Below are 27584 nucleotides of genomic sequence, written 5' to 3' on the forward strand. Positions count from 1 at the left end.
TGAGCCAGGGTCGTGATTCTGCAGAATTGTACTGTCAAAAATTCCGAAAGTGGGCGGTCCTTACTACCTGGAATGATAATGCCTTGGCAGCTCTCTTTCGGAAGGGTTTGTCAGAAGCCGTAAAAGATACTATGGTGGGATTTCCTGTTCCCTCTGGTCTTGACGATTCTATGTCATTAGCCATTCAGGTTGATCGACGTTTACGTGAACGCATGACTGCACGAGAGGTGTTGCCACCTGTTGAACAAATGCCTGAACCTATGCAATGTGATAGAGTTTTGTCCAGGGAGCAACGTCAGGAGTTCAGAAGGCGTAATAAGCTGTGTTTTTTTTTTGTGGAGATGCCTCGCATATTATTTCTGTCTGTCCTAAACGAGAGAAACGTTTTGCACACACGTTTTCTGTGGGTCGTGTTCAACCTAAGTTTCTTCTGGCAATTACTCTGATCTGCTCCCTGTCCACATTTTCCGCCAAGGCTTTTGTGGATTCGGGAGCAGCCCTGAACCTAATGGACTTGGATTTTGCTAAATGTTGTGGATTTCCTATGACACCTCTGCGGACGCCTATCCCTTTGAGGGGGATTGATGCTACTCCTTTGGCGAAGAATAAACCTCAGTTTTGGACCCAGGTGGTAATGCCGGTTGCCCCAGACCATCAAGAAAATTGCAGATTTTTGGTGTTGCACAATTTGCATGATACCATTGTTCTGGGGTTTCCCTGGTTGCAAATTCATAATCCAGTTTTGGATTGGAAATCTGTGTCTGTGGTGAGTTCGGGTTGTCGGTGTGCCCTTAGTGAGGCTCCAGCTTTTTCCACCTCTCCTCAGTTGCATGATGTTCTTGATTATTTGGTGGATTTTTATGATGTATTTAGTGAGAATGAGTCTGCGTCTTTGCCTCCTCATAGGAGTTATGACTGTGCAATTGAACTGAGCCCGGGGTGTAAATTTCCCAAGGGTCGGCTCTTCAATTTATCTGTACCCGAGCACGAGGCTATGCGATCCTATATTAAGGAGGCGTTGGAGAAGGGTCATATTAGACCATCCTCTTCACCCTTAGGTGCTGGTTTTTTTTTCGTGGCCAAAAAGGATGGTTCATTAAGGCCTTGTATTGATTATCGTGCCCTCAACAAAATTACTATTAAATATCAGTATCCGTTACCCCTGATTTCGGATCTATTCTCCAGAGTTAAAGGTGCTTGCTGGTTTACCAAGCTTGACCTCAGGGGGGCGTATAATCTTATCCGCATTAAGCATGGGGATGAATGGAAGATGGCGTTTAATACTCCGGAGGGACATTTTGAGTACCTGGTGATGCCTTTTGGGCTCACTAATGCCCCTTCTGTCTTCCAGTGCTTCATGAACGATATTTTCCGAGACTTTGTGGATAAATTTTTGATTATCTATCTGGATGATATTTTGATCTTCTCCAAGGATTGGGATTCTCATGTGGAACATGTTTGGACTGTGTTCCGGATCTTGAGGGAGAATTCCCTGTATGTCAAAGGATCGAAATGCCTTTTTGGGGTACAGAGGATTTCTTTTTTGGGATTTATTTTGTCCCCGTCAACTATTGAAATGGACCTGGCCAAGGTACAGGCCATTTATGATTGGGTTCAGCCCACTTCTTTGAAGGCCCTCCAGAAGTTTTTGGGTTTTGCAAATTTTTATCTGAAATTTATAGCAAAATTTTCTAGTATTGCCAACCCATTGACTGATCTGACTAAGAAGGGTGCTGATGTGTTGAATTGGTCTCCGGAGGCTGTTTCTTTCTTTCAGGAGCTGAAGCGAAGATTCACTTCTGCCCCGGTTTTGCGGCAACCTGATGTCTCACTCCCGTTCCAGGTAGAGGTGGACGCTTTTGAGATTGGTGCAGGAGCTGTTTTGTCCCAAAAGGATCCTGTAACATCTAAAATGAATCCCTGTGCTTTCTTTTCCCGAAAGTTCTCTCCATCTGAACGTAACTATGATGTGGGGAATCGGGAACTGTTAGCCATGAAATGGGCATTTGAGGAGTGGAGACATTGGTTGGAGGGACCTAAACATCAAGTCGTGGTCCTCACTGACCACAAGAATTTGATTTACCTGGAGTCGGCCAAACGCTTGAAACCTAGACAGGCTAGGTGGGCCTTGTTTTTTACACGTTTTGATTTTGTGGTCTCTTTTCTTCCTGGAACTAAGAATGTCAAGGCAGACGCCCTCTCTAGGAGCTTCTTTGCTGATTCTCCTGTGGTGACCAAGCCTGCTACCATCTTAGGCGAAGGGGTAGTTCTTTCTGCCATCTCGCCCGATTTGAGACGTGCTCTGGAAGAGTTCCAGGAGGACAAACCTGAGCGTTGTCCCAGTGGAAAGTTGTATGTTCCTGACCAGTGGAAGAAGAGAGTGATGTCTGAAGTTCATTGCTCTGCATTGGCTGGTCATCCAGGTATTTTTGGTACTAGAGATCTGGTGAGTCGGTCTTTTTGGTGGCCCGCCTTGTCTCGTGATGTCAGGAATTTTGTGCAGTCCTGTGGGACTTGCTCCCGGTCTAAACCTTGTTCTCGCTCTAGTGGGTTGTTGATGCCTTTGCCGGTTCCCAGAAGGCCATGGACCCATATTTCAATGGATTTCATCTCTGATATGCCTGTCTCTCAAAGGATGACTGTTATTTGGGTGATTTGTGATAGGTTCTCTAAGATGGTTCATCTTGTACCACTCCCTAAGTTGCCATCTTCTTCTGAGTTGGTGCCCCTGTTTTTGCAACAGGTGGTTCGCTTGCACGGGATTCCTGAGAACATTGTATCTGACAGAGGAGTTCAGTTTGTGTCTAGATTTTGGAGGACTTTCTGTTCCAAGCTGGGATTTCAGTTGTCCTTCTCCTCTGCTTTTCACCCTCAGACCAATGGGCAGACGGAGAGAACAAACCAGACCTTGGAGTCGTATTTGAGATGTTTTATTTCCGCTGATCAGGATGATTGGTTTTCATTTTTGCCCCTGGCCGAATTTGCTTTAAATAATAGAGCTAGTTCTGCCAATTTGATGACACCTTTTTTTGTAACTTTGGGTTTCATCCTTGATTTTCTTCAGGGCAGGTGGAGCCTTCTGCCTGCCCAGGTGTTGACACTGTGGTGGAGAGAATGCACCAGATCTGGGACCAAGTGGTGGATAAGTTATCTCTCTCCCAGGAAAAGGCCCAGCGGTTTTCCAACCGACATAGGACCATTGGTCCCCAGTTTAAGGTTGGTGATATGGTTTGGTTATCATCAAAAAATATTGCTATGAAGGTGGCTTCTCCTAAGCTTAAGCCTAGATTTATTGGACCTTGCAAGATTTTGGAGATTATTAATCCGGTCTCTTTTCGTTTGGCTCTTCCTGTTACATTTAAAATCCATAATGTGTTTCAAAAGTCCTTGTTGAAGAGGTTTGTTGAACCAGTAGTTCCTGTGGTGGCACCTCCGGACCCTGTATTGGTTGAAGGTAACATGGAATATGATGTAGAGAAGATACTGGATTCCCGTCTGGCTAGACGGAGACTCCAGTATTTGGTTAAGTGGAAGGGTTATGGTCAGGAGGATAATTCCTGGGTCTCTGCCTCTGATATTCATGCCAAAAGATTGGTGCATGCCTTTCATCGGGCTCACCCTGATCGCCCTGGTGGCGTGGATGAGGGTTCGGTGACCCCTCCTCAAGGGGGAGGTACTGTTGTGAGTTCATTTTCCCCTTCACCATTGAGGTCTGATGAACTCCCTCTTCTGGTGAAGAAAGGTAGTGAGGCTGATTACCAAGCACCTGGGCAGGATGATGATGACTGGGTGACGGGAATTACTGACTGGATATAAGGCAGCCGACGCCCTTCTGCCTTGCTGGTGATCTCTCTGAGGGATTCTAGGAGACCAGTCTGATTCCTGCTCCTCAAAAGCTAAGTTTTCTGCTCTACTTTTTGCATTTGTGTTTTGGTTTTGTTTTGCATTGTTTTCCTTGATTTCTGCCATTCCCTGCTGGGTGAGCTGAATTCCCTTTTGCTCTGTCTTCAGAAAATACCTGAGTACTGATATAGTGTTTTTGAAGCCTAGCGTCTTCAGGGATTTTTTCCCTATCAGCTGTTGGCTCTTGTTTTGATAGGGTTTTGGCGGATTACAGACAGCAGCTTTTCTATCCTGTCCTATCTAGTTAGCTTGGGCCCCATCATTTGCTCAGCCTATCTTTCTATCTGTGTGTGTGTTTTTTCATCTTGCTTATAATAATCTAATTCACCGCACACTCAGAGGGGTTTTATGCAAACAAGTGCTCATTTTATTATACACAAAACATGTGGGAGCCAAACAAGAATATATAGCACGAAGTAGACGGCAATGTAGCTAGGCGTGGGAGCGCCGCTGTATAGCACCATAACAACAGCCATCTTTCTTGGGCTATTCTCTTGGGAGTTCTATTCCTCTTTATTCAAAGATCCGAATTTCAATTCAGCGATAAAAGTGATAAAGGCTCGGACTGAGTCGAAACGTCGTATTAATTATATCGCTTCTACTTCGTGCTATATATTCTTGTTTGGCTCCCACATGTTTTGTATATAATAAAATGAGCACTTGTTTGCATAAAACCCCTCTGAGTGTGCGGTGAATTAGATTATTATTGGTAATAGGACCTAATGGTCCGTTACACCTGCACCTCGCTACTAGACTTGAGTGCACGCTAACCTCCTGGTTTTCATCTTGCTTCACCGTCATTATATGTTGGGGGCTGCCTATTGCTTTGGGGTCTACTCTGGGGCAGTTTAGATTTCCTTTTCTGTCTTTAGGCTATGTAGTTCTCCGGCTGTGATCGAGGGGTCTAGGGCTCCGTAGGAACCCCCCACGGCTACTGCTAGTTGTTGTTGATAGGTTCAGGGGTCTGCAATCCGATAGCTGCCAACTTCTCTGGTTTTCTGGACTTAGCTAGTATTTCTGTTTTTGCCTCCTACGGTGACTCATTTCATAACATAAGGGTTCCCTAGGCAGGCGAGAAAGGGTGTCTGCATCAATGTTACTGATCCCTGGTCGATATTTTAAGCTGAAATCGTACAAAGAGAGTGCGGCAAGCCATCGGTGCCCTGTGGCATCCAATTTTGCTGTGGTTCTCACGTAGGTTAATGGATTGTTGTCAGCATGAACCACGAAATGTACCCCATAGAGGTAGTCATGCAGCGTGTCCACTACGGCCCATTTCAGAACCAGAAACTCCAGTTTGTGAGCTGGGTAGTTGCGTTCACTAGGAGTCAATCCTTGACTAATGTAGTAAACGGGATGCAGATAGCCATCATGGTCCTGGTAGAGAACCCCTCCTAGTCCATCAAGAGAAGCATCCACATGTAGCACATATGGTTTACTGGGGTCTGCATAAGCCAACACTGGAGTTTGAGAAACTGAAGTCATGTTTGACCCAAATGCATCATCTCATACAGGTGTCCATCTTTCCCCAAAGAGTTCATTAACTCGGAAATAGACCCTTTTTCTCAACTTTGAGGAGCGGGCTGTCCTCCTGGAAGGGGGATACCCTTGGGTAAGGGCAGTCAATGGCTTCGCAATCCGAGAGTACTGGGGTACAAATCTTCGGTAATAGCCACAAAATCCTAAAAAGGACCTAAGCTCCTTCAGTTTGGTGGGCTTAAGCCAGTTTACAACAGCCTCCACTTTGGCGGGATCGATGGAAATTCCTTCTCGGCTGACTATGTGCCCCATATACTTCACAGTCGTCTGGCAAATTGGGCACTTGTCAAGGGACAACTTCAACCCAGCCTCTTTCAACCAATCCAGCACCTTGAACAACCGCTGGTTGTGTTCTTCCAGAGTCTTCCCAAAAACAATAAGATCATCCAGATAAACCAGGACCTCACGTAAGTGCATGTCCCCCACCACTTTGTCCATACATCTCTGAAAAGTGGCCGGAGCACCTGTCAGTCCTTGAGGCAGTCTCTTGAACTCGAAGAACCCAATAGGACAGATAAGAACCCAATAGGACAGATAAAAGCGGTCTTCTCTTGATCTTCTTTTGACATGGATATCTGATAGTAACCACTCCGAAGATCTAACACAGAAAACCATTGGCTCCCTTGCAGACAATCCAAAGCTTCATCGATTCGGGGCACAGTGTACTGGTCAGGGACCGTACATTTATTCAAGGTGCGATAATCCACACACATCCGAATATCTCCATTTTTTTCCGCGCTATCACGATAGGGGAAGCATAGGGCTACTAGACTCTATGATGACTCCTGTGTCCAGCATACCGCGTAAATGCCGCCTGACATCTTCGATATCCGCCGGAGCCAATCTTTGGGATCTCTCTCGGAAAGGCTTTTGATCCTTCAACCGAATGTGATGCTCTACTCCTTGAGCAAGGCCCATGTCCCATTCATCCAGAGAGAACACGGCCCCCCGCATCATCATGCCATCGATGACCAGCCTCCTGTCTTCTCCTTTCAGCTCACTTCCATCAAAACAGTGGTCAAAGCTTTCAGGCTGTAGTTCCCTCTTCTCTTCCTCCTTTTTCACATAGGCTTCCAAACAGACTGGGTGGATGGATAGGGTCTGCGAGTAATTTTCTCCCCCAACTTTCCGACACCGCTGAGCTAATGTACGGAAGATGTTAGCATTTGTTCCCACTATGACGGGTGTTGATCTCTCATCTGCCTCTGCCTCTGGGCAGATTAACGCTATGATGGGTATCTCTTTATCCACTCCAACAACAGTCTTTGGGAATCGTAGTGTCACGGACACGTACCCTCTGTAGTGATAGCTGTGCTCACTCAGTCCCCACACCACGAGTCCAGACAACGGTTTCAGAGGTACGTTGGACAAATATCTCTTATACCATCCTTCGAAGATGATGGACACTTGAGATCCGCTTTCCAGCAATACTGTACAGGGTTGACCATTGATATATGCGGAGACATGTGGGGCTGGTCCCACTAGACCTTCAGGCAGTGTGTTTGATGAGGCACTATTGGATGGGGCGGTAGAGTAGGACTTAACTGCTGATGGGGGCACCGTATGGGGTTATACTGGCCCCCTTTCCCGTTTCCCGACTGCCCCTGAGTGTGATGGGGAAGATGTGAAGAGTTCTTTGAGCTCCACTTCTTCGGACACTGACGAGCCATATGGTCTGGACTCCCACAAACAAAGCACGCTTCCGGTTTCCTACTCTTTAATCTACAGAGGTCATTATTCTCGCTTCCTGAAACCAGGGTTTTCTTCTCAGCTACCTCCCCAGCATTTTGTAGCCGCTGTATTGTCTTGGCCTGGGCACTAAACAATTGTGTAATCTGCTCCCCCTGTTTCTCAATGACTGTCAGCAGTTCCATCTCTCGGCAGTCGGCTGCTGGCTTCAGGGCAACAGTAGTCACCCAAGGGGATGTCTTCTCTCTTTCTGCCAAAATAGCCTCCTCCTTGCGAACTTCCTTAAGCAGCTCATGAAAAGAACCAGGAATCTTCACTCTATCACAAGACCTCATCCGCTGGGCAATTGGATCATGCGTGAGCTCCTCTGAGTACTTGTTCCAGATGACACTGATCAACTTCTTTAGGGCTGATTCCACCTTTAGATACTATTCTATGAACCAGCTTGTATAGTCGGTAGAGATAGTCGGACATCTTCTCATCTGGCAGTTGGTAGGTGGTACGGAGTTTATAGAGAAGATCAATAGCATCTTCAGGGGATCCAAAAGCATCTTCTAAAGCACTCATATAATCTTGATAAGTTGCTTGTGGCTTTCTCTGCCAAGCAGCCTGCACCACTTCCATAGAAGTACCCCTCAAACTTTCTACTATTCTCTGCTTCTTCACAGCATCAGTGCACTGCCACTCTTCTAAGCACAGCAAAGTGACATCCCTCCAAGTATCATAGCCTTCTTCTCCAGCAGGGGTGGGGAGGGCACCCGAAAAAGTTTTTAGGCGACGGTAGTTCCCCTCTGGCTGCATCTTTGCGAACTGACTGACTAACTTTTCCATCGCTGTCATAAGCACATCAGGGGCAGCTGTCTCTTCCTGACTGGCCCTAAATGGAGTAGAGGGCGGACTTACACTAGTCTTTCTAGGCTGAGTGGTTGATCCCTGTTGCCTCATCTCCACTTCGGACTCAATATGCCAAGTGATCTTCCATTGTCTACCATGCTCTGGGGACACGGTTATAATGGATGGAAAATATTCTTTCCTTAAAATCTGCCCTGTTGAGATCAGGGCTGTGGGTAATTGTCCCCCTTTTTCCTTCCTGCGGTCGACCACTTTTGGGTGTGCAAGTTCAGTTAGTCGGTTAACTATTTTCAGTATCTCATCAGATGCATCACGGAGCTCACCACTCACTGCAAAGCTTTGTTCAGCTGCAACCTCCATCTCTTCGCACCACAAATACGCTTCTTGCTCTGTTAAAGTCTCCATAGTAAATACTCCTGTGTTAGTTCTGGATCTCAGCAGTGCCTCCACTGTAACACCCCTTTATGGCTACCACTATAACCTGGGTATTATGGGGGGTCTCACCTCTTCTGTACGCAGTGCCTCCACCCGAATCTTGATTGGAGCTCTGTCTCTGGGCTGCAGAAGGACAGTTATCTTCTGCCAGGGGCTGATTCGGGAAACCCCTGCCACAGCTCGGTACACACTCAGGAAGCAGGGGTAAAACAGTTTAACAGATTTATTTCTATGAAGCAGAATTAAAATGGATTTACAGGAATAAACATACAATGTGATTTACTGTGCTCTATAAAAGTCATATACCCATCACAGACTAATTAAACTTCAACCCTGCAAATATAACGTGGCAAAGTCCCCCTCTTCTGTATTTACTCAGTCCAAACGTTGGGGCCCAGTTGCCACGGATGTTGGCATGCAAAGTAACAATCGTGGGTGCACGTAGATGAACATTGATGTCAATAGTTTATGTTGCCTTGTACTCACTGTAAATAGCACTCATAGAACCACAAGTCTCATAAGGGCACTCACTGTGTCTCTAATGACCGGAGGTGTTGTGAGTTCATTTTCCCCTTCACTACTGAGGCCCGAGGAACTCCCTCTTCTGGTGAAGAAAGGTAGTGAGCCTGATTGTCAAACACCTGGGGCTGATGATGATGACAGGCTGAGTGGAGTTAATGACTGGATATAAGGCTGCCGACGCCCTTCTGGCCTGCGGGTGATTTCTCTGTGGACTTCTAGGAAACCAGTCTGATTCCTGCTCATCTAAAGCTAAGATTTCTGCTTTGCCTTTTTGCATTAGTGTTTTGTTTTTCCTTGCTTTTCTGGATTCTGCCATTCCCTGCTGGGGTTAGCTGAATCTCCTTTTGCCTGTTGCTCTGTCTTCAGAATATTCCTGAGTACTGACATAGCTTTTTTTGAAGCCTAGCGTCTTCAGGGCCTTTTTTACTGTCAGTTTGTTGGCTCTTATTTTCATAGGGTTTTTTCACGGATTGCAGACAGCAGCCTTCCTGTCCTTTCCTATCTAAGCTAGCTTGGGCCCCCTCTTTGCTCAGTCTATCTTTCTGTCTGTGTTTTGTTCTTTCTTCTTGCTTCACCGTCATTATATGTGGGGGGCTGCCTTTTGCTTTGGGGTCTGCTCTGGGGCAGTTTAGATTTCCCTTTCTGTCTTTAGGCTATGTAGTCCTCCGGCTGTGATCGAGGGGCCTAGGGCATCGTAGGAGCCCCCCACGGCTACTGCTAGTTGTGTTGATAGGTTCAGGGGTCTGCAATCCGATAGCTGCCAACTTCTCTGGTTTTCTGGACTTAGCTAGCATTTCTATTTTTGCCTCCTACGGTGACTCAATCATAACAGAATCACCCGCCATACCGCAGATCCTAGGGTACGCAATTGCAGGAAAGAATTGTATAAAAAAAAAAGGTGTGTATATTTTTTCCTCTATATCTCTGAGGCCGTAGGGGGAATTTTTTTTTTTCTCAATGGAGATAAGGCAATTGTCTGATCGTGTGGAGCAGCTCGCTGCGGAAGTGCGTGGAATTTCCGCCTACCTTGCTCATTCACATGCTGCTGAACCAAAGATTCCTACACCTGATGTATTTTTTGGGGATCGGTCTAAATTTTTGAATTTCAAAAATAATTGTAAATTATTTTTTGCCTTGAAGCCTATCTCGTCAGGGAGCTCCGCGCAGCAGGTTAAAATTGTCATCTCTTTGCTGCGTGGCGATCCCCAGGATTGGGCGTTTTCTTTGAAACCAGATGATCCTATTCTGACTAATGTGAACGTATTTTTTCAGGCCTTGGGGGTTGTTGTATGATGAACCTAATGCCATTGCTCAGGCTGAAAAGACCCTGCTGGCATTGAACCAGGGTCGTGATTCTGCAGAATTGTACTGTCAAAAATTCCGAAAGTGGGCAGTACTTACTACCTGGAATGATAATGCCTTGGCTGCTCTCTTTCGGAAGGGGTTGTCAGAAGCCGTAAAAGATACTATGGTGGGATTTCCTGTTCCCTCTGGTCTTGACGATTCTATGTCTTTAGCCATTCAGGTTGATCGGCGTTTGCGCGAACGCAGAGCTTCACGAGAGGTGTTGCCACCTGTTGAACAGATGTCTGAACCTATGCAATGTGATAGAGTTTTTTCCAGAGAGCAGCGTCAGGAGTTCAGAAGGCGTAATAAGTTGTGTTTTTTCTGTGGAGATGCCTCACATATTATTTCTGTCTGTCCTAAACGCGAGAAACGCCTTGCACACACGTTTTCTGTTGGTGGTGTTCAACCTAAGTTTCTTCTGGCTATTTCTCTGATCTGCTCCCTGTCCACATTTTCCGCCAAGGCTTTTGTGGATTCGGGAGCAGCTCTAAACCTAATGGACTTGGATTTTGCTAAACGATGTGGATTTCCGATGACACCTCTGCAGACGCCTATCCCTTTGAGGGGGATTGATGCTACTCCTTTGGCTAAAAATAAACCTCAGTTTTGGACCCAGGTGGTAATGCGGGTCGCCCCAGACCATCAAGAAAATTGCAGGTTTTTGGTGTTACATAATCTGCATGATACTATTGTTCTGGGGTTTCCCTGGTTACAAATTCATAATCCAGTTTTGGATTGGAAATCTGTGTCTGTGGTGAGTTGGGGTTGTCTGTGTGCCTTTAGTGAGGCTCCGGCCTTTTCCACCTCTCCTCAGTCGCATGATGTTCCTGATTATTTGGCGGACTTTTATGATGTATTTAGTGAAAATGAGTCTGCGTCTTTGCCTCCTCATAGGAGTTATGACTGTGCAATTGAACTGAGCCCGGGGTGTAAATTTCCCAAGGGTCGGCTCTTCAATTTATCTGTACCCGAGCACGAGGCTATGCGATCCTATATTAAGGAGGCGTTGGAGAAGGGTCATATTAGACCATCCTCGTCACCCTTAGGTGCCGGGTTTTTTTTTTGTAGCCAAAAAGGATGGATCATTAAGACCTTGTATTGATTATTGTGCTCTCAACAAAATTACTGTTAAATATCAGTATCCGTTACCCCTTATTTCTGATCTATTCTCCAGAGTTAAAGGTGCTTGCTGGTTTACCAAGCTTGACCTCAGGGGGGCGTATAATCTTATTCGCATTAAGCATGGGGATGAATGGAAGACGGCGTTTAATACTCCGGAGGGACATTTTGAGTACCTGGTGATGCCTTTTGGGCTCACTAATGCCCCTTCTGTCTTCCAGTGCTTCATGAACGATATTTTCCGAGACTTTGTCGATAAATTTTTGATTATCTATCTGGATGATATTTTGATCTTCTCCAAGGATTGGGATTCTCATGTGGAACATATTCGGACTGTGTTCCGGATCGTGAGGGAGAATTCCCTGTATGTCAAAGGATCTAAATGCCTTTTTGGGGTACAGAGGATTTCTTTTTTGGGATTTATTTTGTCCCCGTCAACTATTGAAATGGACCCGGCCAAGGTACAGGCCATTTACGATTGGGTTCAGCCCACTTCTTTGAAGGCCCTCCAGAAGTTTTTGGGTTTTGCTAATTTTTATCGGAAATTTATAGCAAAATTTTCTAGTATTGCCAAGCCATTGACTGATTTGACTAAGAAGGGTGCTGATGTGTTAAATTGGTCTCCGGAGGCTGTTTCTTCCTTTCAGGAGCTGAAGCGAAGATTCACCTCTGCCCCGGTTTTGCGGCAACCTGATGTCTCACTTCCGTTCCAGGTAGAGGTGGATGCTTCTGAGATTGGTGCAGGAGCTGTTTTGTCCCAAAAGGATCCTGTAACATCTAAAATGAATCCCTGTGCTTTCTTTTCCCGAAAGTTCTCTCCATCTGAACGTAACTATGATGTGGGGAATCGGGAACTGTTAGCCATGAAATGGGCATTTGAGGAGTGGAGACATTGGTTGGAGGGAGCTAAGCATCAAGTTGTGGTCCTCACTGACCACAAGAATTTGATTTACCTAGAGTCGGCTAAGCGCTTGAACCCTAGACAGGCTAGGTGGGCCTTGTTTTTTACACGTTTTGATTTTGTGGTTTCTTTTCTTCCTGGAACTAAGAATGTCAAGGCTGACGCCCTCTCTAGGAGCTTCTTTGCTGATTCTCCTGTGGTGACCAAGCCTGCTACCATCTTAGGCGAAGGGGTAGTTCTTTCTGCCATCTCGCTTGATTTGAGACGTGCTCTGGAAGAGTTCCAGGAGGACAAACCTGAGCGTTGTCCCAGTGGAAAGTTGTATGTTCCTGACCAGTGGAAGAAGAGAGTGATGTCTGAAGTTCATTGCTCTGCTTTGGCTGGTCATCCAGGTATTTTTGGTACTAGAGATCTGGTGAGTCGGTCTTTTTGGTGGCCCTCCTTGTCTCGTGATGTCAGGAATTTTGTGCAGTCCTGTGGGACGTGCTCCCGGTCTAAATCGTGTTCTCGCTCTAGTGGGTTGTTGATGCCTTTGCCTGTCCCCAAGAGGCCATGGACCCATATTTCAATGGATTTCAATGGATTTCATCTATGATATGCCTGTCTCTCAAAGGATGACTGTTATTTGGGTGATTTGTGATAGGTTCTCTAAGATGGTTCATCTTGTACCACTCCCTAAGTTGCCATCTTCCTCTGAATTGGTGCCCCTGTTTTTACAACAGGTGGTTCGCTTGCACGGGATTCCTGAGAACATTGTATCTGACAGAGGAGTCCAGTTTGTGTCTAGATTTTGGAGGACTTTCTGTTCCAAGCTGGGAATTCAGTTGTCCTTCTCCTCTGCTTTTCACCCTCAGACCAATGGGCAGACAGAGAGAACAAACCAGACCTTGGAGTCATATTTGAGATGTTTTATTTCTGCTGATCAGGATGATTGGGTTTCATTTTTGCCCTTGGCCGAATTTGCTTTAAATAATAGAGCTAGTTCTGCCACTTTGATGTCACCTTTTTTTTGTAACTTTGGGTTTCATCCTCGATTTTCTTCAGGGCAGGTGGAGCCCTCTGCCTGCCCAGGTGTTGACACTGTGGTGGAGAGAATGCACCAGATCTGGGACCAAGTGGTGGATAAGTTATCTCTCTCCCAGGAAAAGGCCCAGCGGTTTTCCAACCGACATAGGACCATTGGTCCCCAGTTTAAGGTTGGTGATATGGTGTGGTTATCATCAAAAAATATTTTAAGTTTAAGCCTAGATTTATTGGACCTTAAAAGATTTTGGAGATTATTAATCCGGTCTCTTTTCGTTTGGCTCTTCCTGTCACATTTAAAATCCATAATGTGTTCCATAAATCTTTGTTGAAGAGGTTTGTTGAACCTGTTGTTTCGGGGGTGGCACCTCCGGACCCTGTATTGGTTGAAGGTAACATGGAATATGAGGTAGAGAAAGTACTGGATTTCCGTCTGGCTAGACAGAGACTCCAGTATTTGGTTAAGTGGAAGGGTTATGGTCAGGAGGATAATTCCTGGGTCTCTGCCTCTGATGTTCATGCCAAAAGATTGGTGCGTGCCTTTCATCGGGCTCACCCTGATCGCCCTGGTGGCGTGGTTGAGGGTTCGGTGACCCCTCCTCAAGGGGGAGGTACTGTTGTGAGTTCATTTTCCCCTTCACTACTGAGGCCCGAGGAACTCCCTCTTCTGGTGAAGAAAGGTAGTGAGCCTGATTGTCAAACACCTGGGGCTGATGATGATGACTGGCTGAGTGGAGTTAATGACTGGATATAAGGCTGCCGACGCCCTTCAGGCCTGCGGGTGATTTCTCTGTGGACTTCTAGGAAACCAATCTGATTCCTGCTCATCTAAAGCTAAGATTTCTGCTTTGCCTTTTTGCATTAGTGTTTTGTTTTTCCTTGCTTTTCTGGATTCTGCCATTCCCTGCTGGGGTTAGCTGAATCTCCTTTTGCCTGTTGCTCTGTCTTCAGAATATTCCTGAGTACTGACATAGCTTTTTTTGAAGCCTAGCGTCTTCAGGGCCTTTTTTACTGTCAGTTTGTTGGCTCTTATTTTCATAGGGTTTTTTCACGGATTGCAGACAGCAGCCTTCCTGTCCTTTCCTATCTAAGCTAGCTTGGGCCCCATCTTTGCTCAGTCTATCTTTCTGTCTGTGTTTTGTTCTTTCTTCTTGCTTCACCGTCATTATATGTGGGGGGCTGCCTTTTGCTTTGGGGTCTGCTCTGGGGCAGTTTAGATTTCCCTTTCTGTCTTTAGGCTATGTAGTCCTCCGGCTGTGATCGAGGGGCCTAGGGCATCGTAGGAGCCCCCCACGGCTACTGCTAGTTGTGTTGATAGGTTCAGGGGTCTGCAATCCGATAGCTGCCAACTTCTCTGGTTTTCTGGACTTAGCTAGCATTTCTATTTTTGCCTCCTACGGTGACTCAATCATAACAGGAGGATTCTTTGGACTCCATCTGGGGGCTGCAGGATTTAGACCTTTATCCGATGGGAGTGCCGGCCGGACTCTCTGGATCTTTGCTCTCTCCAGCAACACAGGTATCTCCGCAGGGTCCCGCACACTCTGCAACTTAGGGGAATCAAGATCCACACCGCTCTGTCTCTCAAAACCAGCAGCAGCCACGTTTTTCCTCCTCTCACCATTTGCTTTCACTTTCTCTCCAGCGTCCTCCCCCAAGTCCCTCCTCCTCCCTTCTTCTATCATCTCACTGGAACAAGGATCCCTGGGAGTTGTAGTCTTCTGCCACTCAGGAGAAAAACAATTAGTGTCTGTAGGTCCCTGTTTAAGAAGAGTTTTGCAGTGGCTGTTAGAGTGGGTAAGCTCCAGCATGCCGGCAGATGCTCTGACAGTTCCCTGTGCAGGTGTTACATTAATAAGCTCCTTGGGGGGTCTAGTTTGCAAAATTGGGTCACATGTGGGGTGTTTCTGCTGTTTAGGCACATCAAGGGCTCTGAAAATGCAACATGACGCCCGCAGATCATTCCTTCAAAGTCTGCATTCCAAACGGCGCTCCTTCCCTTCCAAGCTCTGCCATGTGCCCAAACAGTGGTTCCCCCTACATTTGGGGTATCAGCATACTCAGGACAAATTGCACAACAACTTTTGGGGTCTAATTTCTTCTGTTACCCTTGTGAAAATGAAAATTTGGAGGCGAAAAGATCATTTTTGTGGAAAAAAATGATTTTTTTTATTCTCACGGCTCTGTGTTATAAACTTCTGTGAAACACTTGGAGGTTCAAAGTGCTCACCACACATCTAGATAAGTTCCTTAAGGGGTCTAGTTTCTAAAATGGTTTCACTTGTTGGAGGTTTCCACTATTTAGGCACATCAGGGGCTCTCCAAACGTGACATGGCATCCGATCTCTATTCCAGCCAATTCTGCATTGACAAAAGTCAAACGGCGCTCCTTCCATTCCAAACCCTGCCGTGCGCCCAAACAATGGTATGGTATCGGAATATTCAGAAGAAGTTGCGCAACAAATTTTCTGGTTCATTTTTTGGGAAATGTTATTTATTTAGTATTTTCTGTGTCATATCTCTCTGATTTAAGGGCATACAAATTGAAAGTTTGAAAATTGCAAAATGTTCAAAATTTTCTCCATATTTCCATTTTTTCTTAAATAACAAGTCATATCGAAGAAATTTTACCATTAACATGAAGTAAAATATGTCACAAAAAAACATTCTCAGAATCAGTGGGATCCATTAAAGCGTTCCAGAGTTATAACCTCATAAAGTGACAGTGGTCAGAATTGTAAAAATTGGCCTGATCATTAAGCTGCATATTGGCTTCATCACTAAGGGGTTAAGGATTCATTCTCTGAGCTAAGTTTGTTTATTTATATGCTCATTTATTCTACCATGATTTTTTGTGCTTAAATTTATGTTTCTTCAGAAGCTTTGTTATATCATGCCTGAGGAATGGACCTAAAAATTCTGGAAAGCTTGCTTTGTAACTTCATTTATTTTATTTTTGCTAGCTAATAAAAGGTATCATAACCATAAGATTATCTTGTTTTTACTACTGAGAGCATTCCTTTTTCAACTGGCTAACATGGTACCAAACCCCTTTTATTCTTTTACCTTAACAAACCCACATTTCCATGAATTTCAAGGTCATAAAGAATACCACAAGTCATTGTCAAACCTAAAAGTTGGGGGATTAGGGTGGGTGAAAAATATTTGCTAGATATGCAACAACATGGCTGACAAATGGTTGTTTGTCTCCTATAAAAATTCATGAACTCATTGATTCTACACATATATGAATAGTCAAGAGCCATCCAATTAATTGACATCTGCATTATTTCTGAAAAAGCATCCATGTATTCCACTTTCAATGCAGGAAATCGGTGAAAAAAAAATTCCCCATAAAAATCTTCCTATCTGTGTATTAGTGACAGATCCTCCTAATCCACTTTGCCAGCTATAGTCTCTAATCCAGATTAGTTTCTTATACTGCAGAGTGGAAGCGTTTATTTCTATGCTGAAATGTATAATTTAAAAGTCTATAATAAAATAATAAGTTTATCCTTCTAATGTTAAATGTTGGTTAAGAAATTAAGGTTTTGAAGTGTAATGTAGCTAGCTATAAAAAGTAGTAAAAAGAAAAATAATAGATAAGCTTGCTATGAGTTCGTGCTATAGGGCCATGGTGCAACTAGTTCTGCAATGCTCTGGACTCTCTGACCACTCTGCAAAAAGATATACCTTGATAAAGACCCTATATGGCTGAAACATTAGTCTCTTCTGCTTTGCACTGGTCGCATTATTGCAATAGTCATTTACAAAGACGTTACTCACCTTCACTTGTGTGCTGAAGTTTTTTCAAAACCTTTTTTTCGCTATCACACTGGTCAAATTAGAAATGGCAAATATGCAAGTTTTCAAGTTCAAATTGCTTCCCAGAAATGTAAGTGCTAAGTGTTTTGGCCACTTTTTTCACCTTAGTAGGTAGATCTGGCATACACTGCACACTATTGTGATAAATTTGGTACAAACTCTGTTAGTCTCATTTTACTTTTAGTTGTCTCTATTTAAAGTACTATAAATAAGTCTGTCCACTGTGCCTAGAGAATCTGCCGTATACATGCCTCTGGATATCTTACAGCTGCACCCATAGTTAAAAAAATCAAAACAAAACAAACAAATATAAAGCTTTTCAAACCACATTAGGGAGGCATCATGTGCACATACCCTAATGCTGATCACGGACTCCCTTTCAAGAGTCATTCCAGGCAAAACTTATGTACTACACACGTGGTCAAAATTGTTGGTACCCCTCGTTTAATGACAGAAAACCTCACAATGGTGACAGAAAAACTTGAATCTGACAAAAGTAATAATAAATAAAAAAATCTATGAAAATGAACAAATGAAAGTCAGAAATCGCTTTTCAACCATGCTTCCACAGACTTTTTTAAAAATAAAACTCATGAAATAAGCCTAGACAGAAATGATGGTACCCCTGAAAATAATGTGACAAAAGGGACTTGCTAAATCAAGGTGTGTCCGCGAATTAGCATCACAGGTGTCTACAATCTTGGAATCAGTGAGTGGGCCTGTATATAGGGCTACTGTGCTGTTTGGTGACATGATGTGTATCACACTCAACATGAACCAGAGGAAGTGAAGGAAAGAGTTTTCTCAGGAGATTAGAAAGAAAATTACAGACAAACATGTTAAAGGTAAAAGTTATAAGACCATCTCCAAGCAGCTTGATGTTCCTGTGACTACAGTTGCACACATTATTCAGAAATTTAAGCTCCAGGGGACCTTAGCCAACCTCCCTGGATGTGGCTGCAGAGGAAAATTGATGACAATTCAATGAGACAGATAATACGAATGGTAACAAAAGAGCCCAGATCTAAACAGATTAAAGGTGAACTTCAAGCTCAAGGAACATCAGTGTCAGATCGCACCATCCGTCGTATGAGCCAAAGTGGACTTCACGGGAGACGACCAAGGAGGACACCATTGTTGAAAAAAATCATAAAAAAGCCAGACTGAAATTTGCCAAACTACATGTTGACAAGCCACAAAACTTCTGGGAGAATGTCCTATAGACAGATGAGACAAAAATGGAATTTTTTGGCAAGGCACATCAGTTTTATGTTCACAGATGGAAAAATGAAGTATATCAAGAAAAAACACTGTCTCTACTGGGAAACATGAAGGAGGCTCTGTTGTGTTCTGAAGCTGCTTTGCTGCATCTGTCACAGGTCACAGGTCGTCTAGAATCTATGCAAGGTACAATGAAATCTCAAGACTCTCAAGGGATTCTAGAGAGAAATGTGCTGCCCAGTGTCAGAAAGCTTGGTCCCAGTCGCAGGTCTTGGATCTTGCAACAGGATAATGACCCTAAACACACACCCTAGAATGGCTAAGAGGAAAATATTGGGCTATTCTGAAATGGCCTTCTATGAGCCCTGACGTAAATCCTATTGAGCATCTTTGGAAAGAGCTGAAACATGCCGTCTGGGAATGTCAACCTTCAAACACGAGACAACTGGAGCAGTCACTCTTAAGGAGTGCACCAAAATATCTGTCGAGAGGTGCAGAAGTCTCATTGACAGTTACAGGATTCGTTTGAATGCAGTGATTGCCTCTAAAGGTTATGCAACAAAATATTAAATTAAGGGTACCATCATTTCTGTCCTGGCCTATTTCATGAGTTTTATATATATTTTTTTTTAATTCTGTGGAAGCATGGATGAAAAGCAGTGTTTGACTTCCATTTGCTCATTTTCATAGATTTTCGATGTATTACTTTTGTCAGATTCAAGTTATTTCTGTGACCATTGTGGGTTTTTCTGTCATTAAACGAGGGGTACCAACAATTTTGACCTCGTGTGTATGCAATCCCTAGCGTAGGACCTGTGGAAACCTGAGAATACCAACACCATGATTGACCCTTCAGGCTCTGTACTAGGCTTACATCAGTTTTCACTGGGGTGATTCTTTAATGTAGTCAACCCAAGGGAGGAGATATCATTGGTGCAACCTATGTAGCTGCACAGGGCCCTAAGAGGTAAGGGGGCCCTTTCTCCCGTCCAAATCACTTTGAATTGTGCATTATGATGAGCAATGGGATGGAAAAAGGCCCATATACTGTTGCAGCACAGGGGCCCTGTCTTCTGTTCATGTCCAACCCCGAGACAACAAATATCCATAGACTCCCTTTGCGGTATTTTATTTCTGACTTAATAAGAGCTATGTTCTATCTTTTCACTTTCCTAATCAAAATGTGAGAACATGTTTGCCCGATGTATCAAGAATCCTTAAAACCATGAAGAGAGCAGTAATTCAGCGGATTCACGCTTATTAGTAATCATGCATAGGGTTTGATCAGATGCAAAGGTCACATTATTGCTATCCAAATACTCTAATTAGACAGCACATTCGGGCGGAGAGACTGAATTATTCTGTGTCTCCAGGAGAACACGTGCGCGTAAACATATGCCTGTCACAGAGGCTTTTGTGTAAATGTGTCTGCTCCCCTAGGTATTAGATGTTCTCAGTATACTGATGAAAATCTAATTCCATAAGTGCTTTTTCAAGCATCTATCTATTTAAGACTCTGCGCACACTGTTAATGAGCCAGTGTGCTTCATGCCACTGACAGGCTTGTGTGTTTATATACACAGTATGTTACATGATACAGCACATAGGGGGATATTAATTGTGGCTGCCCTTTTTGGAGGGATAATTAGGTGCACTGGCTATTGATTTATGATTGTATTCTCATGAGGAAGGATTAAAGTTATTCGGTAATGACAGAAGTTAGCTCAGTATTTTTCTGTAATTGTTTAAATTTTCGTTCCTTGAAAAGTTTTAGTGTGATGTATCAACACATTAACCCATTAATGAAGACTTGTCACCATGTCAAGTATACAATTTTTGCTCTTACTTTATTCCCTCTACTCCTGAGTATTCATTTTTATTGTTCTTTAGTGACCAAGCAAATTTGGACCTTAATGACCAAGCACAATTTTTGTAATCTGACCTGTGTCACTTTATGTGTTAATAATTCTAGACTGCTTCAACATATGCCAAGGATTTTGAGATTATTTTTTGTGACACATTGTACTTTTAGTTGTAAATTTCAGTCGATATGTTCTGCATTGAACTGAGAAAATATTAGAATTCTTGCTAAAATATATAGTTAATAAATAGCAATTCCCATATGTCTACTTTACATCTTCATCATTTTTTCAATCGTCATTTTATTTTGTCAGGATGTTAAAAGGGGTTAAAAGATTAGCAACAATTTCTCATTTTTTCAAGAAATTTAAAAACCTGCTACTTTAGGAACCTATTCAGATTTCAGTGGACCTTGAGGGGTGTATATATTGGAAACTCCCCAAAAGTGATACTAATTTATTAACCACACCCCTCAAATACTTCAAAACTGCTGTCAAGACATGTGTTAACTCTTCAGGTCCAACACAGGAATTAATACAAAGTGGAATGAAAAATAAATTGTAATTTTTCCTCTAAGGTCTTGTTTTAGCCACAAATTTTTCAAGTTTAGGATGGGAAAATGGACCCCCCAATTTGTTATCCAGTTAATTTTGAGCGTGTTGAAACCCCAAATGTGGGCAGAAACCTCTGCTTAGACAAATGGCAGGAAAGGAAGGAACACCATTTGATTTTAGGAACACAAATTTGGCTGAAATTGATTGCAATCACCATGTCGCAAATGCAAGGCCTCTAGGGTGCCTAAACAGCAGAAACCCACCACAAGTGACCACATTTTTTTGAAACTACACCCACAGTTATTTTATTCGGGACTATAGTGAGCATTTTGAATACACAGTTGCTACATAGAATTTGGTAACATTAGCTTGCCATATTAAAAAATGTTAATTTTTTTTTCACAAATCTTGCTTTAGTTTCACTTTTACAAGAAGTAACACACACAAAAAAGTGAACCTCACAGTTTGTTACCCACTTTTGTCTGAGCACAGTGAAACCTCACATGTAGTCAAAAAGTTTGGTTTGGACAAACTGCAGGTCTTGGAAAAGAAGAAACAGTAATTGCTATTTGGAGAGTAAATTTGTCTGGAATAGATTGCAGGCACCATTTCTCATTTGCAGAGCTCCTGATGTACTAAAACTGCAGACACTCCCGATAAGTGTCCCCATTTTGGAAACAAAACCCATTAAGTAATTAATCTAGGGCTGTGTAGAGCATGTTTAGCCCATAGGTGCTTTGCATAACTGTTTAAAATGAGGATGTTAAAACGAAAATTATGTTTTATTTTCGTTAATTTAGTTTTAGCCCCAAATTTGTAGGTTTCACAATGGATAAAAGGAAAAAATGAACTGCATAATTTGTTACGCAATTTCTTCCAAACACGATGATACACCAAGTGTGGTCAAAAACTGCTATTTGGAAACATGGCGATAACTGAGAGGCGAGCAAATAACCATGTATAAATATATGAGGTGACAATACTAATATCTCTCCAAGGATCTGTTTATACCAAGTAATCTGACGGTCAAATGGGGCATTCTCTGCGTCTCTAGGAGAGAAGGTTTGTCCACCAACATAGAAGAAGATTCTTTACTGCTAGGGCAGTAAGAATCTGGAATTCCTTGCCTGAGGAGGTGGTGATGGCGAACTCAGTCGAGGGGTTCAAAAGAGGCCTGGATGTCTAACTGGAGCATAACAATATTGTATCTTACAGTTATTAGGTTCTTTAAAAGGACATAGATCTGGGGATTTATTCTGACAGAATATTGGCTGAACTGGATGGGCAAATGTCTTTTTTTGGCCTTGCTAACTATGTTACCAGTAACATGGGAGCCTCCTATATTACCAGTGAAAAATGAGGATGATTGACCTCATGGAGATCAACATCCGACACTGCGGAGACACCATCACGTGTTTCTCAACGCAGTGATTCTAGAGCACTGCCCCCATCCCTTATGGGAAATATGCAAAAGCATGCAAAACAGAAGCCGCGGAGACACCATCACATGTTTCTCAACGCTGTCTGTGGATGGATACCATGTTTTGGCATAGGTGGTTTCCTTCATTGGAGACTGCCCTTCCCGTGGTTGTTCCTTCCCGGTGAAAGACCTTCCTATATTACCAGTGACAGATTATGTACTTGAGTGGAGACTGGATTTCAGCGGGATAAGTTAGGATTTTTATTGGTATTATTTTGGGCTACATAACATTTTTAGATCACTTTCAGTATAAGGCTGGCACCACATGCTTCTGTTCTACCCTGAGCACTTGCATCAAGGTTTACGTGTAAATCCCACAAAATGTGATTCAGACCCCCTACGAAACCACTCACTATAGTGAGGCAGATGGAGACACTATGGACTCTATTTGGCATCTGTGGAAATCATCTTTTTAGGCGTTCACAGAATTGTGGTCGTCCACATTTGTTCGCTAAAATGATGGCATATTGCCAGGACAGAGGTTAGATGGAGTCCATGTGATCTTTATAGTGAGTGGTTCCATCGGCGGTTGTGTCTGAATTGCATTTTTTTGGGGATTTGTACAGGAACCCTGATGTAAGTGCTCAGTGGAGGGCAAAACTAAGCCTTATTCCGATTTTTGGGCTGTGGAATGAATAGACAGCAGTACAAGAAAGGTTGTTATTTTTAAGCTGTTTTTCGCATGATGTAAGTGATACCAGATTGATAGTTTTTTTTAATGTTTTGCTACTATAACACACTAAAAATGCTCTTTTATAAAAAAATTCTTCATCGCCATATTCTGAGAGTTGTAACTTTTATTTTTTTGCGTTTGAAGGCTTATTTTTTGTGTGGCGAGTAGAGTTGAGCGATACCGTCCGATACTTCAAAGTATCGGATCGGAATGGATCGGCCGATCTTAAAAAAAAGTATCGGTATCGCCGATTCCGATACCGGAAGTCCCATTCAAGTCTATGGGACTTCCGGTATCGGAATAAGAAAAATCCTGTTTTTCCCTTGTACAGCCTCTCTGGGGTCTGTACGGGCCTTTCGGGGGGCTGTGCCGGCCTGCCAGGGGGTCTGTGCAGGCTCCGGTGGTCTGTGCCGGCCTGCCGGGGGGCTGTGCCGGCCTGCCAGGGGGGCTGTGCAGGCTCCGGTGGGCTGTGCCGGCCTGCCGGGGGGCTGTGCCGGCCTGCCGGGGGGCTGTGCAGGCTCCGGGGGGCTGTGCCGGCCTGCCGGGGGGCTGTGCAGGCTTCGGGGGTCTGTGCAGGCATCGTCCGATGGGACTACAAGTCCCATCGGGCGATGCCTGCTACCATGACAGTGATTGACACATTAGCCAATGATGGGACATTAGTAGTCCCATCATCCGGCTAATGTGCTGAATGTAAAAAAAAAAAAAAAAATTACATGCTACATACATACAACATGCATACTACATACATGCTACATTCATACTACATACTACATACATGTTACATTCATACTACATATATACTACATGCAACATACATACTACATACATACTACATGCAACATACATACTACATATATACTACATGCATGCAACATGCATACTACATATATACTACATGCTACATACATACTACATATATGCTACATACATACTACATATATACTACATGCATGCTACATACATACTACATACATACTACATATATGCTACATACATACTACATGCTACATACATACTACATATATACTACATGCATGCTACATACATACTACATGCTTTCAGCCAATGAACATGCTGGGCTTGCTTGCCAATCACAGTAATACCAGCACCATCTTTGGTGTGGCACTACTGCGTCATAGAGGATATTTAAAGGGAATCTGTCACCCTATTTTTCGCCTATCAGCTGCCGGCACTAACATCAGGGGCTTATCTACAGCAATCTGTAATGCTGTAGATAAGCCCCCTATGTAACCTGAAAGATAAGAAAAAAGGGGTTATATTATACTCACCCAGGGGCGGTCCTGGTCTGATTCGGGTCCTATGGATGTTACGGTCCGGTCTGGGGCCTTCCTTCTTCTAACGGTGACGTCTTCTTTGCTGCCTGTCGTGGCTCCTTTTCAGGTGCACTGCTCTGCCGTTAAAGTCAGAACAGAATACTGCAGTGCGCAGGCACTGGACCTCTCCTGGTGCCTGCACACTGTAGGACTCTGCTCTGCCCTCAACAGGGCAGAGCAGTGCACCTGCGCAGGATCAGCAATGAGAAGTAAAGAATAGGACGTCATCGCTACAAGATGGGAGGCGCCGGACCGGATCGTGACACCCATCGGACCAGGACCGCCCCTGGGTGAGTATAATATAACTCATTTTTCTTATCTTTCAGGTTACATCAGGGGCTTATCTATCTACAGCATTACAGAATGCTGTAGATCAGAGTTCCCCAACTCCAGTCCTCAAGGCCCACCAACAGATCATGTTTTCAGGATTTCCTTAGTATTGCTTAGGCGATAATTGCATCAACTGTGCAATACAAAGGAAGTTCTGAAAACATGATCTATTGGTGGGCCTTGAGGACTGGAGTTGGGGAACCCTGCTGTAGATAAGCCCCTGATGTCGGTGTCAGCAGCTGATAGGCAAAAAATAGGGTGACAGATTCCCTTTAATCCCTTCCGGCGCCTTCTTACTCACTTTACAGCTGGAAACAACGTAGTGTGAGCGTAGTCTGAAAGTGAAAGCAGCATATAGGGAGATTTTGTGATTCAGTAGCTCTGAAGAGCTTTTTGTAGAGTTAAGATTAGTTCTCCGTTAGGTGGAGATAGTGTAGGGAGAGATTTAATAAGAGGGAGCGGGAAATGCAGGCACCTGGGTGTTTTCATTGGAAGTACATGCTGCAGATCTCTGCTAGTTTGCATTGTGTTGTATAGTGTAGGAACAGGCTGCAAGATTAGGGAGAGAGGGTTTCATATTTTGTACCACAATATACAAAACAACTGTTTTCAGAGCCAAATAATTTTGCTCAGTACCAGCGTATACTAAACTAATTTTTTTGGAGCTACATAATATTTCTACGTACCAGTATATACTAAAACCCTTTTTTTTTTACAACTAACTAATATTCCTCAATGCTAGCATATACTAAACATCTTGTTTAAAAGCTAATTGCTAAATAAGGGAATGTTTCCACAGTCAGGAAACACTGCGTGTTTGACGCTGCGTACAGCCGCAGCATCAAACATGCAGAGTCCAGATGTTACAGCATAGTGGAGGGGATTTAATTAAATCCCGTCTCCACTATGTGTTGAAAGATGCGGGCGGCAGACCCGCGTAAACTGACATGTGGCGCGCCTTTCCAGAATGCAGCATGTCTGCTTACAATGCGGTGACGCTTCGTCGTTGTACCGTAAATTTACCATAGACTATCATTAGATGCGGTAAAACCGCATCTAATGATTAGTCACGTGTAATAACTGCTTAAGCGCAGCTAGCTACGCAGGTCTGCTAATTTAAATAATGTTCTTACCTGTCCCACCGCCGGAAGTCCGCGTCCGCTGCAGTTCTTGCAGTAACTCAGCTTATCGCAAGTACTGCCGTGTATATGATCGGGGATTATCTCTGGTCACTAGGCTAGTTCTCACGGTCAGCTGACCATGAAAACTACAGTGTAGATGATCGCCGGAGATCTCAGGTGGTCATCTACAAGCTCTTCTATATCTGGATGTCATGCATCCAGATGTAGCAGAGTTGGACTCATTGTGGGACACTTGTGATTAAATGGACTACGTCGGAACAGAAAGTATTTGTGTTGGTTTGTTTTATTTTTTTTCAGGAGATCAATGGCTTCGCTTGGAATTGGGCGTGCAATAAAAATATGGAAAACGGCGTAGTGTTTTATTTCATTAAAATACTTTTTTCTGGCTGTGTCTTTTTTTAACACTTTAACTATAGGATTAATAATGGAGAGGTGTCTTATTGACACCTCTTCATTATTAACCGGGCTTAATGTCACCTTACAATCAAAGGTGACATTAACCCCTTAATATCCCATATGCCACCGCTACATGGCATTTGGAAGAGAGAGGCTAAGCCCTGGAATAGCCGCATCTTAGAGATATGGCTGAGAGCTGGGGTTTGTAGCCAGGGGAAGTCCAATATCCATGGACCCTCTCTAGGCTATGAATATCAGCTCGCAGCTGTCAGCATAGCCTTTCTGGCTATAAATTATAAGGGGACCCCAAGTCATTTTTTTGGGCCCCCCCTATTTTAATAGCCAGAAAGGCTAGCTGCGGGCTGATATTCATAGCCTGGGAACCTCCATGGGTATTAACCCCTTCCCAGGCTACAAACATCGGCCCCGGCCATCGGCTTTCCCTCTCTGGTGCAGAAAATTGCGTGGGATCCCATGCCATTGTTTTTTTAAATTATTTATTTATTAAAAAAAGGAAAGGACATTACATATTAAGCCGGGGTCAGACATGCGAAAAACTTGCACGGGTCTCACATGTCAGTACTTGGCACTGCCGCCAGCACTCGGACAGGAGTGTGCAGCTGCATGTATTTCTATGCAGTCGCACGCTCCGGTCTGAGTGCTGGTAGCAGTGCTGGGTACTGAGGTGCAAGTTTCTCATAAAGTGTGACCCTGACCTAACACAGATTTTTTTCTGTCTATAGATAGATCTATCTATAGATATATCTATCTATCCATAGATATATCTATGGATAGATAGATCTATAGAAAGATAGATCTATAGGTAGATAGATCTAGCTCTATCTATCTATAAATTTATCTCTCTATAGATCTATCTGTCTATAGATCTATCTATAGATAGATGGAATGAGATAGATAGATCTGTAAAAAAATAGGAAAAATAAAGCAGTACAAAAAAGAAGAAATAGAGAAAAGCGGGCGCAAGGCCCCCAAGGCAAATACCAAACCTTAATAATAGGAGTCCAAAAGAATCAGAGGCAGCACACCATTCATGATGAAAAATTGAGCTATTTAATCAGCCCAAAGTGGCGACGTTTTGGTCCTAACAATAAGAACCTTTCTCAAGCCTATGGATAGATCGATCCCATATCTATCTATCTGTCTGTGCAATGCAGTGTGGGTTGGACACATGTTAAAGAGGTTGGACCAGAAATGACATCACAAATCTTTTTTTTTTTTTTTGTTTAACAATATATCTTTATTTAGCTTTAAAAAAAACACAAATCTGCATGAAAAAAATGCATCAAAAATGCATGTAAAATGCAGATGACCTGCCAGTGACCTCTGATGCAGATTTGGGGCAGATTTTACCTTTTATCCTGACTGTGGAAACATACCCTAATATTCCTCGCCTATTGCTGAAATAGTTAATATTT

Source organism: Dendrobates tinctorius, unplaced genomic scaffold (assembly GCF_039654945.1).
Source record: "Dendrobates tinctorius isolate UK_male_01 unplaced genomic scaffold, ASM3965494v1 ptg000030l, whole genome shotgun sequence".
In the NCBI taxonomy this organism is placed as follows: domain Eukaryota; kingdom Metazoa; phylum Chordata; class Amphibia; order Anura; family Dendrobatidae; genus Dendrobates; species Dendrobates tinctorius.